The 14,656-nt window shown below is 36.5% G+C and overlaps 1 protein-coding gene and 1 pseudogene across 5 annotated transcripts in view; one reads left to right on the forward strand and one right to left on the reverse strand.

The window, feature by feature from the left end:
* The window catches only part of BBS9 (Bardet-Biedl syndrome 9), a 416,531-nt gene that overhangs the window by 225,589 nt on the left and 176,286 nt on the right, over positions 1 to 14,656 (forward strand). The window lies entirely within an intron of this gene.
* LOC113265685 (60S ribosomal protein L36-like) lies at positions 579 to 14,608 on the reverse strand (annotated as a pseudogene).

A 14,656-nucleotide genomic window follows, 5' to 3' on the forward strand; every position in this document is an offset into this window, starting at 1 on the left:
AATTATCTTTAATTGTATGAGTTTTCTTTCATTTATGTTATCTATCTTCCTGTTTAATCCTGTCTAGCACAATTATTCCTTTTATATTAGTTTTCTGTAAATGGAGTTCTGAATGGTTTGAATTGTGAATAAACAATGATCACCATCCTCATAACCCTCCTCTTTATCTTTCTTCCCTTCCCCCACTTTCTTTCTTTCTCTCAGGTATGGAAAACAAAGCCGGAGAGATTATTTTACAATATTACCTAACAAAATAAAAAGATGTATGATCTTTATAGGATTATCTATGAACAGCTAAGTAGTTATATCAATACTGATATGTTTCCCTGTATATTAATATCCAGAGGGCTAATAGTGCCCTGAGTGTTGCTTGAAAGTACGAAATGTAACCAAAGATAAATTGAGATGATATATTTTTAAAAAGATGCTTTGTGAGACTCAACTGTATATTCAGGAACAAGGTAGTAATAGGTAAAAGTGATTTGATCTAATTAAAAGAAATGAATTTTGAACATTGGACTTTATTTTTTATTTTTATCAAGTTCCAAAAATCTTTATTACATACAGAGGGAAAGAGTTCAGTCCTTGCTGCTGCTTTCCAAAATGGCTGTCAGGACATTGCTCAGCTCCTCTCTCTTCCTCTTGGTACAAATGTGTGTCCCCACTTTTTCTTGATGACTTAGGGTGTACTTGTCCTTGGAGACCTTGAGCCAACCCCATGGCACAGTGCTCGTATGGGGTGAAGCTGCACACCTCTCAGATCATGTCTCACACGAACTTGGAACTTGGTGTACTTGGTGAGGCACCAGCTGCTGCTTGCTCACCTTCTTAGTCACCTTGTGGCCCTTGTCGTGGCCCATGGCCATAGGGTAGCGCAGAGTTATGGCTCCTGCTCCTCCATGTCTCCCGAGGCAGAAGGAGCATTGAACTTCAAATGGATTTAAATATATTATCACTCTACTTTGGAATCATTAGTAGAATGTTGTGCAGTAAAATCAATAGATATTTAACTTCACTATTTTCCCTGATGGACCACCCTATATTATTGTTTTTAAGTTTCCTTTTATATGATTTCTCAATCCCTTGTAGCAGAATATTAGATTTTGGGAAAATCCAACCACCCTTTGCACCCACATATTGATTCTTTGCCTCCCTCTATCCTCATCTAGGACTGGGTTCTAGCCAGCACTTAATATGCGTGTTCAGTTGATTTCTCAAGTCGGAATGATGGGCTCAAAGGCCATATTCTTGGAGACGTTTTTCCCGTGGAAGTGATAGATTTTCATGGGACATCTCTCTATCTTTTATCCCACCTTTGTGACTCAGGGTGAAAGTATGTAAGAGGATCAGCTCTTATTAGTTGAGGCTCAAGGAAGCCCACAGTTCCTGGTCTTCATGATCTAATGTGTCAACTTCTTATCTGACACATTTGATAAGACTAATCTTCTGAATGTAATTATCTGTATTTTTTATTTGGTTTGTCCTATCCAATTCTGAGGCCTTCAGAGGATCTCCTTTGTCTATCTGGTTGAGACTTGTCTCTCTGGCATTCAAAGATCTCTGAAGAATGGGACCCAACTCCTAATCTTAACTTCCACTTCTGCCAACGCACTTGCCAGTCAAGTTAGCCTGTTCTCTTAAAAAAAACAACACTTTATTGGTGTATAATTTGCATACTGCAAACATTCATACTGCAACATTCATCCATTGGAAATGTACCATTTAATGAATTTTAGTGTATTTATTGAATTGTGCAAACATTACTGCAAACCAGTTTTAGAACATTACCATTATCCTCAAAAGCTCCCTTGTGCCCATTTACACTTAATCCCCTCTTCCACCCCTAACGCCAGGAAGCTACTAATCTACTTTTTTGTCTAAGTTGGCCTTTTTTTGGATTTTTAATATAGTTAGAATTGTACAATAAGTATTCTTTTGGATCTAGTTCTATTGCATAATATAATGTTGTTGAGGTTCATCCATATTGTAAAATGTGTCAGCAGTTTGTTCCTTTTTATTGTTGAATAGTATTCCCTTGTACGAATACACTACATTTTGTTTTTTATAAGTTGATAGATATGTGGGTTGTTTTCAGTTTTGACCAATAAATGAATAATGCTGCTGTGAACATTTATTGCATGTCTTTATATGGACATATGTTTTGTTTTCTCTTGGTAGATTATTGGGAGTTGAATTGCAGGGTTATGTGGTAAATTTATGTTTAACTTTTTACGGCATACTTTTTCCTCAGTGTTGAATCATTTGTATTCCCATCAGCAGTGTATGAGGGGTTCTTCCTCTTCTTCAAGATCAGTCCTTCACTTGGCCCTTTTGATTTTCTACTAGTTTCTGGAATAATAACTTATTCATCATTTATTCTGGCTGTTATGTTTTTGATCTCTCCCTCTCTCTGTTCCTTCCCTATAGCCTATAAACATGCTGAAGTTTATCCTGTCACAGACCTGCCTCCTACAACTTCTCTTTGTATTTCTCTTCTACATGTAATCCATTCTTTCTTTTCTCCTCAGAAACTGTCTACTTTTATTTTCTCTGTTCTCTCATCTTCCATTTCATTTATCTATCCACTTTTTTATTGTGTTAAAAAAACCCATATATGAACTCTATTAACAAATTTTTAAGCATACAGTATAGTTTTGTTGACAGTATGCACACTGTTATACAGCATATCTCTAGAACTTTTTCATTTTGCATGACTGAAACTCTTTACCCATTGCACAGGACCTCCCCTTCCCACCCTACCCTGCTTCTACTCTTGGCAACTACCATTCTACTTTCTGCTTCTATGAGTTTGATTACTTTAGATGTCTCATATAAGTGGAATTACACAGTACTTCTTCTGCTGTGATTGGCTTACTTCACTTAGCATAATGTTCTCAAAGTTCATACATGTTGTCACAAATGGTAGAATTTCCTTCTTTTTAATGGCTGTATAATATTATATTGTATATACATATACCACATTTTTAAAATCCATTTATCTGTTCACAGATACTTAGATTGTTTCCATATCTTGGCTACTGTGAATAATGTTGCAATGAAAATGGGAGTGCAGATATCTCTTTGAAGTAATGATTTCAGTTCTTTTAGATAAATATTCAGAAGTGGGGCTGTTGGGTCATATTGTAGTTTTATTTTATCTTTTGAGGAACCTCCATACTGTTTTTCATAATGGCTGTACCATTTTTCATCCAATGAATAGTGTACAAATGTTCCAATTTCTCTACATCCTTGCCAACTTTAATTTTTTTCTTTTTTGATAATGGCCTCCTAATAGATGTTTATTATCAGATTGTAGGAGTTCCTTATATATTTTCTATAATATGTGAATATTTTTTTTCCATTCTGTAGGTTGCCTTTCACTCTGTTGATTATTTCCTTTGCTGTGCAGAAGGTTTTTCATCTGATGTAGTCCCACTTGTCTATTTTTGCTTTTGCTACCTATGCTATTGGTGTCATATCCAGGAATTCATAGCCAAGTCCAATTTTGAGAGGGAATATATTGACTGTAGATCGCTTTGGGGAGTATGGACATTTTAACAATATTAAGTCTTCCAATCCATGAACATGGGATATCTTTCCAATTACTTGTGTCTTTAATTATCCATCCACTTTTAATGTGGTTTTGCCCCTGCCACTTGCCTCTGACCTTCTGATTGCCAAATCCATTAAATATTTTTTTGGTTATAATATTACACAGCCTTTCTATCATTTTTTAAAAAGATTTATTTATTTATTTTAGACAGAGAGTACATGAGCGGGGGGAGGGGAAGAGGGAGAGGGAAAGAGAATCCCAAGCTGACTCCCTGCTGAGTGTGGAGCCCCACTTGGGGCTCGATCTCAAGACCCTGCGATCATGACCTGAGCTGAAATCAACAGTCAGGTGCTCAACCGAGTGAGCCACTCTGGCACCCCTCTACCATGTTTAACTTTGTCATCCTGCCTTACTTTTTTGAAAGCTTCCCAGGCTATCTTAATGTATAGCCATTCTTATAACTTTTTTCTTTGCTATCTTCATAGGCTACTCTTCTTCTCCTACCTTTAAATGTTGATGTGTACCATCTGATGTGCTGCTCTTCTCTCTTAACATGCTCTGTCCAGATGATTTCCATATGATTCATATATTCCCTTATGGGACATTTTGGTGTTTACTCATGTTTAAAATCCTATGATAGGCATTGTGAGGGCATGGGTGATAAAAATTAACCAGAGATAGTCTCTACCTATTTCCATATTCAATGAATATATATTTCAACTAGGATATCCCACCTCATCATACAAAAAAAATGTTCATAACCCATTTGATTGATTGCACATACCACTAATGGGTCATGACTCATTGGACAGCATTGAGGATAGAACAGAGAACAGGTCTGAGGACTGAGCCTGGTGGTCCTCCAACATATAAAGCCCATTAAATATTGCTCATCCCTGCAGTGAATGGTCTAAAATTCTTTTGCCTACCTTAAAATAATATATAATCTAACTTCTTTCTTTCTGTTGGATTTTGGGGTACTATTTTCTGTTTCTTTCTTTTCCTGATTTGTAACAGCCTTGCTGATTCCTAATTTACTGGTTCTAGAGGTTTAGCAAAGAGGTTACCAGGTTTGTTTGATATATGTATTAGGAACAGTGAGTGCTAAGCAGAGGCCTAAACTTATTAGCTCTTTATGTGAATTTGTTTTAGGACATGGGTTTTACTTATGAATCTATTTTGGGAGTTCGGGCATATTCTCCTCTTACTGTCTCCACTAATCCCTCATAATTCTTTTTTTATTTTTAAAGATTTTGCTTAAGTAATCTCACATCCAACATGAGGCTCAAACTTACAACCCCGAAGTCGAGAGTTACATGCTCTACCAACTGAGCCAGCCAGGCTCCCTCACAGGTCTTATTATTGTTTTGGATGGATGACATTACCAGAGGTCTAGATAGCTGATATTTTACTGACTGTACATCCTTTCACACATGTCTGTATACAGATACACATTCTTTTAGTTTGTTACAAAGTTTTCACTCTTAGAAAATAAACTGAAGGCAATTTCCAAAGTTAGACCTGGTGTGACACTTCACAATGCTGCCATAATGATATTCTTTGCTGGTTCTTAATAAATAAATATTGCTTGCTCTAAAGTTCTAGTCAGCAAAAATTGTGTTCTGTGATAACATAGCATTAATATAAAATTTGACATTTGATGTCGACACAAGTCGACACAAGATGAAATATGTTGTAACAACCTAGAGCCACAGGTATATATTCTGTGCTAACCAAGTTTCCCGCTCTTGAGAATTACTTCTTCCATTTCTACTGATTGATAATGAACTGAATCTTTTCTCCTTGAAGCTACTCTTACTTCGGAAATTTCCCTTGAAGTAAGGGAGCCAGGTACATAAATAATCTGGCTCAGAATATTTGAATTGCTTTTAAGTTTCAGGCAAACTAAAGGCGATATTTGATGATGAAGCTGTGTTCTGTTTGTCTGTTTGTAATTTTTGAGTAGAGTGAAGTGATATAGAGAGTGCCTTTGACATTTGTACCATTCAGGTAGTTCATAACATCTCATATTTAAAAGAAGACTTGTGTTGGCACTTTTTAATTTAGAAAAGAAGATAAAATTATGTAGGAGGTTAGATTTGGGTTGTGTACATGTAGAAGTGAACCACAGAAGAATTTAAATTTTTCCTTTTTTCCCCCTTATATACCTCAAGTATAATGCAGGCCCTATGCATACATAAGGGAGTAATTAAATACAGAAATGGAGTCTACTTGTTAGCCAAAAAGAATGCCTGGAACATGTGGATAAGCTTGGATATTTGTCTAATGTTAATTGGAATATTGGTTTTCAGTTGAAGATGCCAAATCTTCAGAAAAGTAATTGGATTTAGCTTCCTATTTAGCAAACTACTTCAAATCCCTGAAGTATCCCACATCCGAAACTAATTTTTCTTGATTGTATCAAGTTTAGTCATGAACAGAACAAGGGTTGACATAGTTTTTTAATATTTAAAATATTTATTGACAAGGTTTCAACACTGTTGCTTGTCCACAAACCTTGTTAGGTTCCCTAACGACAGATGAAATCTTAGGTTCTGTAGAACCAGTTTTACAACTTTGCAAAACTGTCTTATTGAAATAAGTCAATTTATTCTTTTTTTCCTGTACAATTAAATTTAAACTCAGATTTTGATCAGATTTCAAGAAACAACACAAAAATGGAATATTTCTTATTGCTTTTCATATAAACTTATATGTGTGCTTAATATAACTCCTTTAGATTCAGCCTGGGAAATGTATTTTGTGGTGATTCTGAAGTCTTGAAAGTGTTCTCCAGACTACAAATGTTTAATGTGGTGTGTCAAAATATTTGGAAATAGTTAAAAAACTTAAGAAAGAATAGGATATTTGATCACTGAAATTCAGGGATTAAAAGACTCAGTTTAGGAGATTACTCTCTCAAATATTTATTGAGCAACTAGTATGTATGAGTTTCTTTGTGATTGGAAGAGGTATATAAAAGTGTTTATGATATGGTTTATAACCTCAAGGAGTATAACTTTCTTGTAATGATGACAATTATAAAGGTAGACAAATAATTACCTTTTAGTCTAGTCTTTTGCCGTTAAAGATACAGTTGTGCTTAAGTGAACTATGAGCAGATGCATCATATATAATTGTTTAATTAAAATATATTATCAGATGAAAATTATTTTAATTGATATTAACAGTGATAAATAGGAGCTATAATAACTCAACAATAGATTATTTTAATGTATTTTTGTACTAGGACCCATCTTGTTAGAAAAAATTTGTAGCCATGCTTCGATGATGTCATTTTTCTTACAAGACCTGAAACTTATTTAGCAGATACGTACTGTACATTTCAGTTGAAGTGGATTTTCCATCTGTTTTTAGTCTGTTTCCAGGATAAAAGTAACTACCAGATCTAATGTTCACTCTTGTGCCCCATTGCCTAGCACAGAGCCTGGTGTGGCACATAGTAGGGCTCAACACTTTATTCCCCAGCGGTAGTTGGCATTTCTTCAGGGAGCTTCTAAAGGCATGCCTTATGTCTCTGCCAAAAATTTCCTCTGGGACCAGGATATTATTTTGCTAATGAGATATGTACTTACAACTTACATATTTAGATCTATGTTTCTCATTCCCACTTCTGGAGTTGAGCAGTCATTGCAGGTACTATGGGCAATGCTCCTAATCCTCCTTTGCTGTGATTTGAGTTGTTTCGGGACTCTGTTTTGTCACTGTGGAATTTTTATGATCTTTTTATACTTAAAAAGCAATTATTGTCTTGGAACAAAAATAGGCTCTATCATCTTTCTGGTGTTAAGTTACAAGTGTTTGAAAGGTTTATGCTCTGTATCATTTGAGGTAAATTATTTTTTACATTCCAATTAGGTTTAGAGTTCTTTTTTAAATGTATTTTTCATGAGCCTGAATCACAGATTCTGATGAGGTACTTCATCTTTCCCAAATTTTCATTTCTAGTTTGATAGCATCTCCTTGATTTTGGCTTTTATTCTTTTTTTTTTTTTTAAAGATTTTATTTATTTATTTGACAGAGATAGAGACAGCCAGCGAGAGAGGGAACACAAGCAGGGGGAGTGGGAGAGGAAGAAGCAGGCTCCCAGCAGAGGAGCCCGATGTGGGGCTCGATCCCATAACGCCGGGATCACGCCCTGAGCCGAAGGCAGACGCTTAACCGCTGTGCCACCCAGGCGCCCCAATTTTGGCTTTTATTCTTAAAATAAAAATTATTTTCCATGAAGTCTTGAAAGCTGATGGCTGCAATGTTTGATATAATTTAATAGCAGATGTTAGGAAAGAATTGGATACCTAATACCTAGAAAAAGACTCAATTTATTTTTTACTATGAATTAGTTTTTCTGGACTTCTCATAGTCAACACTAGATGATAAGCTAAATGATAGTTCCTTTAGCTTCCAATCAAGTACAGGTCCAGATACAGTATATTTCAATAGTAAATGGGTGGAGAATCAGGCATTCCTACAGCTCTTGGTGCCTGAGAAATCTTACATACAGGCTCACTTCTACTCTAAGCCATTTTAACTTTCAGCTTTGTCAAAATGGAGCGTCCACTGGGACTGTGAGTGATGATTTAGTCAGTCATTCTCTAGTAAGACTTAGGTTGCGTTTAATTTTTTATTTTGAATTTCTTTTTTTTTTCTAAATAAAAATTTGTTTTCTTACGATAGACTTCCCTAATAGTAATTACTAGCTCAAAGAATAGGAACATTCTTAAGGCTTTACTCTAAATGACTAGGTAATTGCTAATTTTGTGAGTTGATAGTGCCACCAGCAGCATAGAATGTGTAAGGGGGATTCTTTAATTTTTCCTTAACAGTATCTTCCCTAGGAGGTATGTCAGGATCAGTATTTGCAGAACACCTTACAGGGAAGCGGCAAAAGAATGTGTCTACATAGTGCTGTGGTAGAAGACCACCCAGTCCAATTGAAGAGAGCAAAGAGTTGCATATGGAAACACATATAGAATACTGTCACAAAAAGCTAACGACAGGGGCTGGCCATTGGCCCCTTACTTACAGTGAATTAAAAACCAAACCAAACCAAACCAAACCCAGCTTCTCAGAGTGGACCGAGAAGGCATCACATGAGTGCCCCTGCAGTCTTTCCTTATTTTGGGATTTAGATTAATTAGTAGGAATTTTTCTGACTTCTTCAGGCCTACAAATATCTCTATTTGTCAGGAGAGACAGAGAGAAAAGGGAAAATGATCGAAAAGGGGCAAGCAATGATTGGCTTTTGATTGGATTATATAGTGGAATGACTTTAAATTATATCCACAAAGAAAATTTTTACAGAAGTCTCTTTTAAAGCAATTAGAAATAAAAAAATAAAAAATAATTTCATTTTATGTACCTTTTGAACAAAATGTAAGAATTGCATTAAATATTACATGTGGAAAATTTGCAAAATTCAAACAAATGCTAAACAGAAAAATTAAAATGAATGTAACTTCTTGTGAACATTCTTCTTTCTCTTTTTCTGTGTGTATACATGCATTATTTTAAAAATTGGGATAGTTATATAAAGGATGTGCTTGTAGTCCTGTTTTTTAATTTCCTCTCAGGAATACTTTTCATGTCATTATAAATAGCATTATAACATCTTATTTAATGCCACATACTGGCTATGTCAAAATCAGCCTAACCAGTTTTTTAGTAGTAGATAATTATGTTGCTTTGAAGATCTTATTTCTACAAATAATGCTGCAGTAAATATCTTTGGAGGCAAAACCTGGTCCATTCATGACCATTTCCTCAGTATAGATTTCCACATGTGGAATTGCTGGACCAAGGTCAATGTGTATTTGTAAAGGTTTCTAATACATGTTTCCTCTCAGAAAGTTTGAATCAATTTACTGCCCCCCCCCCCGAAACACATGACAAAGTCCACTTCTTGGTTTCTGTATTGACGTTGGGAATTATCATTAAAAAAACAAAAACTCTCTGCCAGTTTTATAGATGAAAATAGTGTCCTATTAGTTGTAGTGTGTGTGAGTTTGTAATGTGTGGTTAGGCCTTGGTCCTAATCTTTGTCAACATTTTGGACGAGCTAATTCCCTTTCAGGTCTAATGTTGGGTGTGGTGATTAAAGCACAGGACCCCCATTCAGATTCCTAGTTTCTCAGTGGTTTTATATAGTTTGTGTCTGGGCCTTGTTGTGGCATCTTCTTTTACATGTGCTTTCTGAACTCAAGGAACATGGAAAAAACTGGAGTTCTTAGCTTACTAGGTTTCTTCCTGCCTTTGGCTCTTACTCATAGCACTTTATAATGGAACATTTTACAAAATGTATTTTTACTTTGGATTGTGATTAAGTCCACCCCCTTCTTGGATTAGCCTTAGACTTTGTCTCCTTTCCTCTCATTCCAAGAAGCCCACCACCACAGTCATTGGTTTTCCAAAATGGCAGCAGTGGAACCCTAGGGCCTCACTGGCATGCCTTGGGCCATCAGATAAAGGGTGGAAGGTACAACTCATGCACCTCAGTTTTATTTCTTTTAGGTATTGGGCTTCACTTAGGATTTCAATTCTTCAGAAGTTTGAAAACTATGCCCAAGTTAGGAGTTTTTTTGAACTTAGAAAGGGCCTTTGAGACCATTTGTAGTTTTGCTTGAATACTTACAAGGAAGTGGAGCACTCTCTCCCATTTTTCTGTCTTTTTTGTCTTTAGTTACAGCAAAGGAGTAAATCATTTTCATCTTCTTGATCAGACAATAGAATTGGCTAATGCAGTTTTTATTAAAACCTTTATTAGTTGCCAAAATTAAAACCTAAGAGACGTTACATTGAAAAATTTGACTTCTTGTTCCTCTTGAAAAATCAGAAGTCCTAGCCACACTGAGCCTGCATTCTGCCATGGTGTCTGTCTGTCTGTCCTTTCCATGTGAGTCCTGCCTTTTGCTTGGTAGCCTCCCTCACTGGTGGTATCTTCTGACACTATGCCCAAGGGTCAGTTACCTTTTATCAAGTGTGTGCTGCTTTCTTTTTTTTTTTTCTTCATATTTATCACGTTAAAAGGAAAGGAAATTGTTCTTTTACCCACATTTATAAAAATAGAAAAATAAATTAGAAGTTATGTACCTTTTAGGGTCCAAAACACCATACAGTAGCAATTCCAGGGACCTGTTAAAAACTATTGCCTGAATGCTATAATCCTTCATTCATTCAACAAATACTGAGTACCTAATATGTGCCAGGTCACTGAGATAGTCATCAAGTCCTTAGCGGTTCGTAAGACAGTCATGGTCCCCACTGTTATGGAGTTGACAGTCTAGTGTACTTTTCCATGTTATTCTAAATCCACAGCTTATAAGCATCTTACAGGTATAAATGGCCGTTCCAAGTCACATGGAGGCAGTGGAAAAGGTAGCCAAATGTCTGCTTTTACTGAGCAAAAAAGTGACACTGAAGCCTCATTTTTCCTTTTTTCTTCTTGTGTATAGAAAAAAGTAGGGGCGTCTGCTTCCCTGATGATCCTAGGTTTCTTACTAGGAATTTCTGTCATTTATCTACACTTCTTTAATATTTATCAGGGACACCGAGGGGGGAGGAAATTAGTAATGGGCACAAGATGTGTTAGAAATGGTTACTCTCCTCAAGTGGTTTCTAGTCTAGTTGCGCAATAAGATGTGCACCCCAACAACTGCAATAGACACAACATTTTAATAGTTTGAGTAGTTGTTAGCTCTTGAGTCTAGTCCACAACGCTGGCTTAAACTTTAACTAACCCCCCGTAAGTCTCTTATTTTCTACTAGTTTTTCATTTCAAATGTATACTAGCTAAGTTCCATTTTGGCACATAATGGGCTAAAAGAGTCTTTTGAGGACTGTTTTGTGACATTAACACAATTTATAGTATTGTCTCATTGGGGAAATTCCTTCTATGGTTTAAATACCCTACCAATAAACATACTTTTGGAATGTTGTAATTAATTTAAGTTGGATACTTCCCGTTTTTAGAATTTCTTATTCCTATATGTATGGCATTGCACTTGGCCTTAGTCATCTAGTTCAACCTTCTATTGGGTATAGAAACTCTTTTAATGCAGTCTAAGATTGCACTAGCAAATAATTTTCATCTCCTATGCCAGTTCTGAACAGTTGGTGGTAGCTGCCTAAAATGCTGACTTGAGAAGGATTCTGAGGTTTTACTCAGGCTCTAAAGCAAGTGTTTCCATAACTGTTTAGCAGAGTTAGTCAAAGGGGTGCGGATTAAGAATGTTTTAGAATATGCCTGACTATAACAAAGGAGATTCTCTTTCTGATCAGAATGGGCTTTCACTGTCAACCTTTAGAAAAAATCTTAGGTTTTTTTCTTTCTAATGGCCAATCTTTCATTCAGCCACATTCTTTAGGAACTTCACCAAAGGATTAAAGCACAGAAAAGAGAGCATATATTGAAGATAGGTGGAAATACTGTTTCTGCTGACCTGTGTTTACTGTTCGAGTTTGGGCACTTTCCTCTTTACCAAGAGTAAACCTCAGTTGACTGAGACTATCTATTGCAGTGTGCACTGCTAGGTTCTAGGTCCTGTAAAGACAGGGACCATATCTGTCTTGGTCACTCTGTCATGCACATTGCCTGGCCTATGGTAGGTAACTCAAAGTTTATAGAGTGAACAAATGAATATAGCTCCTGACATCTTTGGAGGAAACTTAAGATTAGCTCTTAGTGCTATTGAAAGGTACATGGTTTTGGTTCCTCTGGTGTTTAAGCAGGTTTTGATTACAAATGTGGTCATCAGAAGGATGATGGATATATTTTCACCCCGGATTATGAGGAATAAGAACTGACCGTGTCACTGAACCTCTCCCTTGGGAGACAGAGTGTGTGGCCGGTGTGGCACAGTGACTTCTTGCAATGCAATTCTGTTCCTCTTTTGTCAAGCTTTGGAACTAGGTCATAGGGGTCTTTTCACAGTTGAAACCATTTTCACTCAATTAATTGGGTGAAAACAAAGGCTGGCCCCATGCCCTGTGGTTATTGCTTTACAGGCAAGAGGCACAGATTGCATTGCGGGCTCCCTAGGTCCAGGACCAGAATGCTGTGGTGGCTCTGCCCCTGTGGAGAGAGCTGGATTTAAAAGGATCTTGTAGCCACCTTTTTGGTTGACTTAATAGGGGAGAAGGTAACCCTGCAGGAGAAATTTTTCCCAGCCTAGGGAGGTATTGAGAAGAAATTTTGAGAACATGCTAACAAAATTCCTTAAAGCTTTTTGATCTTTTCCTCTCTTTTAAAAAGAAAGAACAAACAAAACATGCCAATCAGATGGCAGAATCCAGAGTCTTTCATGTCACAGTGTGTCCATTTACTACAGCATTTAGTAGGCCAATAATGCCTTTAGCTTGAAGTAGTTAACAAGCATACCTTGCAGTGTTACTTTTATTTTCTGCTCCCTGTAGCACTTACCAAAATCCCATTATGCAATTGGGTATTATTAAATGTTAAAAAGTTAATTTGTTCTGCATTCCATTAAAATTGCACTTTTTTTTTCATGTGCACTGGTCCTTACATCGTGTTTAAAACCTATAATTTAAGCTCACACCGTAGTAAAGTCTTAAGTAACCTTTTGCCCTTGCTACCTTAATTATTCTTCATCACATACATTATTTCAGGAGGATTGTGGCAATGGGTTAACTTCTTGTTAGCTAATGAAAATATATGTCATTTAAAAAGCAACATGTGGACTTGGAGTTTTAATTAAAATTGTACATCAATAATGAAATAAAATGTACCTTTTATTAAGGAAAATAGATGGTAAAAGTGTTGCTTGCTTTCTTTTTGAAATAACCATGCTTTGGTTAAGGCCAAACAGTTGATCAAACAACTGTTGGAAATGGGTAGCTTATTTCCATTTAAAAGTATTAAAACATTTGCTTTTTAAATGTAATAGTTTTCCAAATAGAGTCATTGTCAGCTTATTTCAATATGCTCAGTGATTATGATACAGTAATAAAATGCTGTGAAACTAGATCCTAATGGTGGTGTGGCAAAGACAACTTTCATTATTTGATCCCAAATATGTTAGATAATTTTGGGGGAGTAATTTGTAGTGAATAAATAAAATAATTTTAGGGTTTGAAATTTCCCGAGACCATGCTAATTGTTTTTATAGCGCTTGGTGTTTTATTTGGCTTACTTTTATTTGGTAATCGGCACACACCACTAAACATGACCAGGCTTAGAGAGAACATTAGTGACAATTCCAAGCTATACTCAGCAGTAGAGACTGTCTGATATCTGAAGCCTTTAGGATTACCTTGGATTTTTTTAGCCTTGAGAATTTACATCCGACGTCACATCCAAAAATATAAATAAATAAAAATTGGGAGGTGGGCAAAGAAAGATATGAACAGGTTCTGAGAATAATGGATTTTTGGAGTTTAAGAAAGTTTTAGAAATTATGTTCAGTTACGTCATTTCACAGAAGAATTTTAAAAAACCCTGAAGAGTCAATGACTCTTCTAAATATCTGAGACAGTACAAGAACTGGGGTCTCTGAGGCAGTTTGGTGGACTTGAAAGAGATTTTGGGATGAAATAGACCTGGGTTCAACCCTGACTTCACTGTTAACCACCTTTTGTGACCATGGCAGATTATTAAAGCTCTCTGAGCCACAGTTTCCTCTTCTGTAAAATGGGGATAGTTTTCTGTTTTGGGGGCACGGAGTGATTTTATGAGATAATGAATTTGGAGGGCTGGTTCAGGGTTTGGCCCTTCTAAATGCTTAGTTGATGGGGCTTCTTTACCTTTGCCAGGGCAGTGTTTTTTTCCTACCACACAGGATTGTGTTAGCAGCGGGTCATTTATGCAAAACAAGACCTGGTTGTTTTGGCTCCGAGGTCTAGGTTTGTTGCTAACCCAGCACCAGACACTTGGGGGCACTAGTATACACTGGGCTTTTGACCATGCTGTTGGAAGATTTGGGCAGGGATCCACTCTGAGGCCCGTCCACACTTTCTGTCTTGTGGCCTATGGACTCTTTAATTTCCCCATTCTCATTTGAGAGTTCAGCAGAGAAATCCATAGAGAGGGAGATGATGCTGTGGAGGCCGCTGCTTTTTTTCTCTTCTTC

This window comes from Ursus arctos, unplaced genomic scaffold (genome assembly GCF_023065955.2).
Source record: "Ursus arctos isolate Adak ecotype North America unplaced genomic scaffold, UrsArc2.0 scaffold_3, whole genome shotgun sequence".
Taxonomy (NCBI): Eukaryota; Metazoa; Chordata; class Mammalia; order Carnivora; family Ursidae; genus Ursus; species Ursus arctos.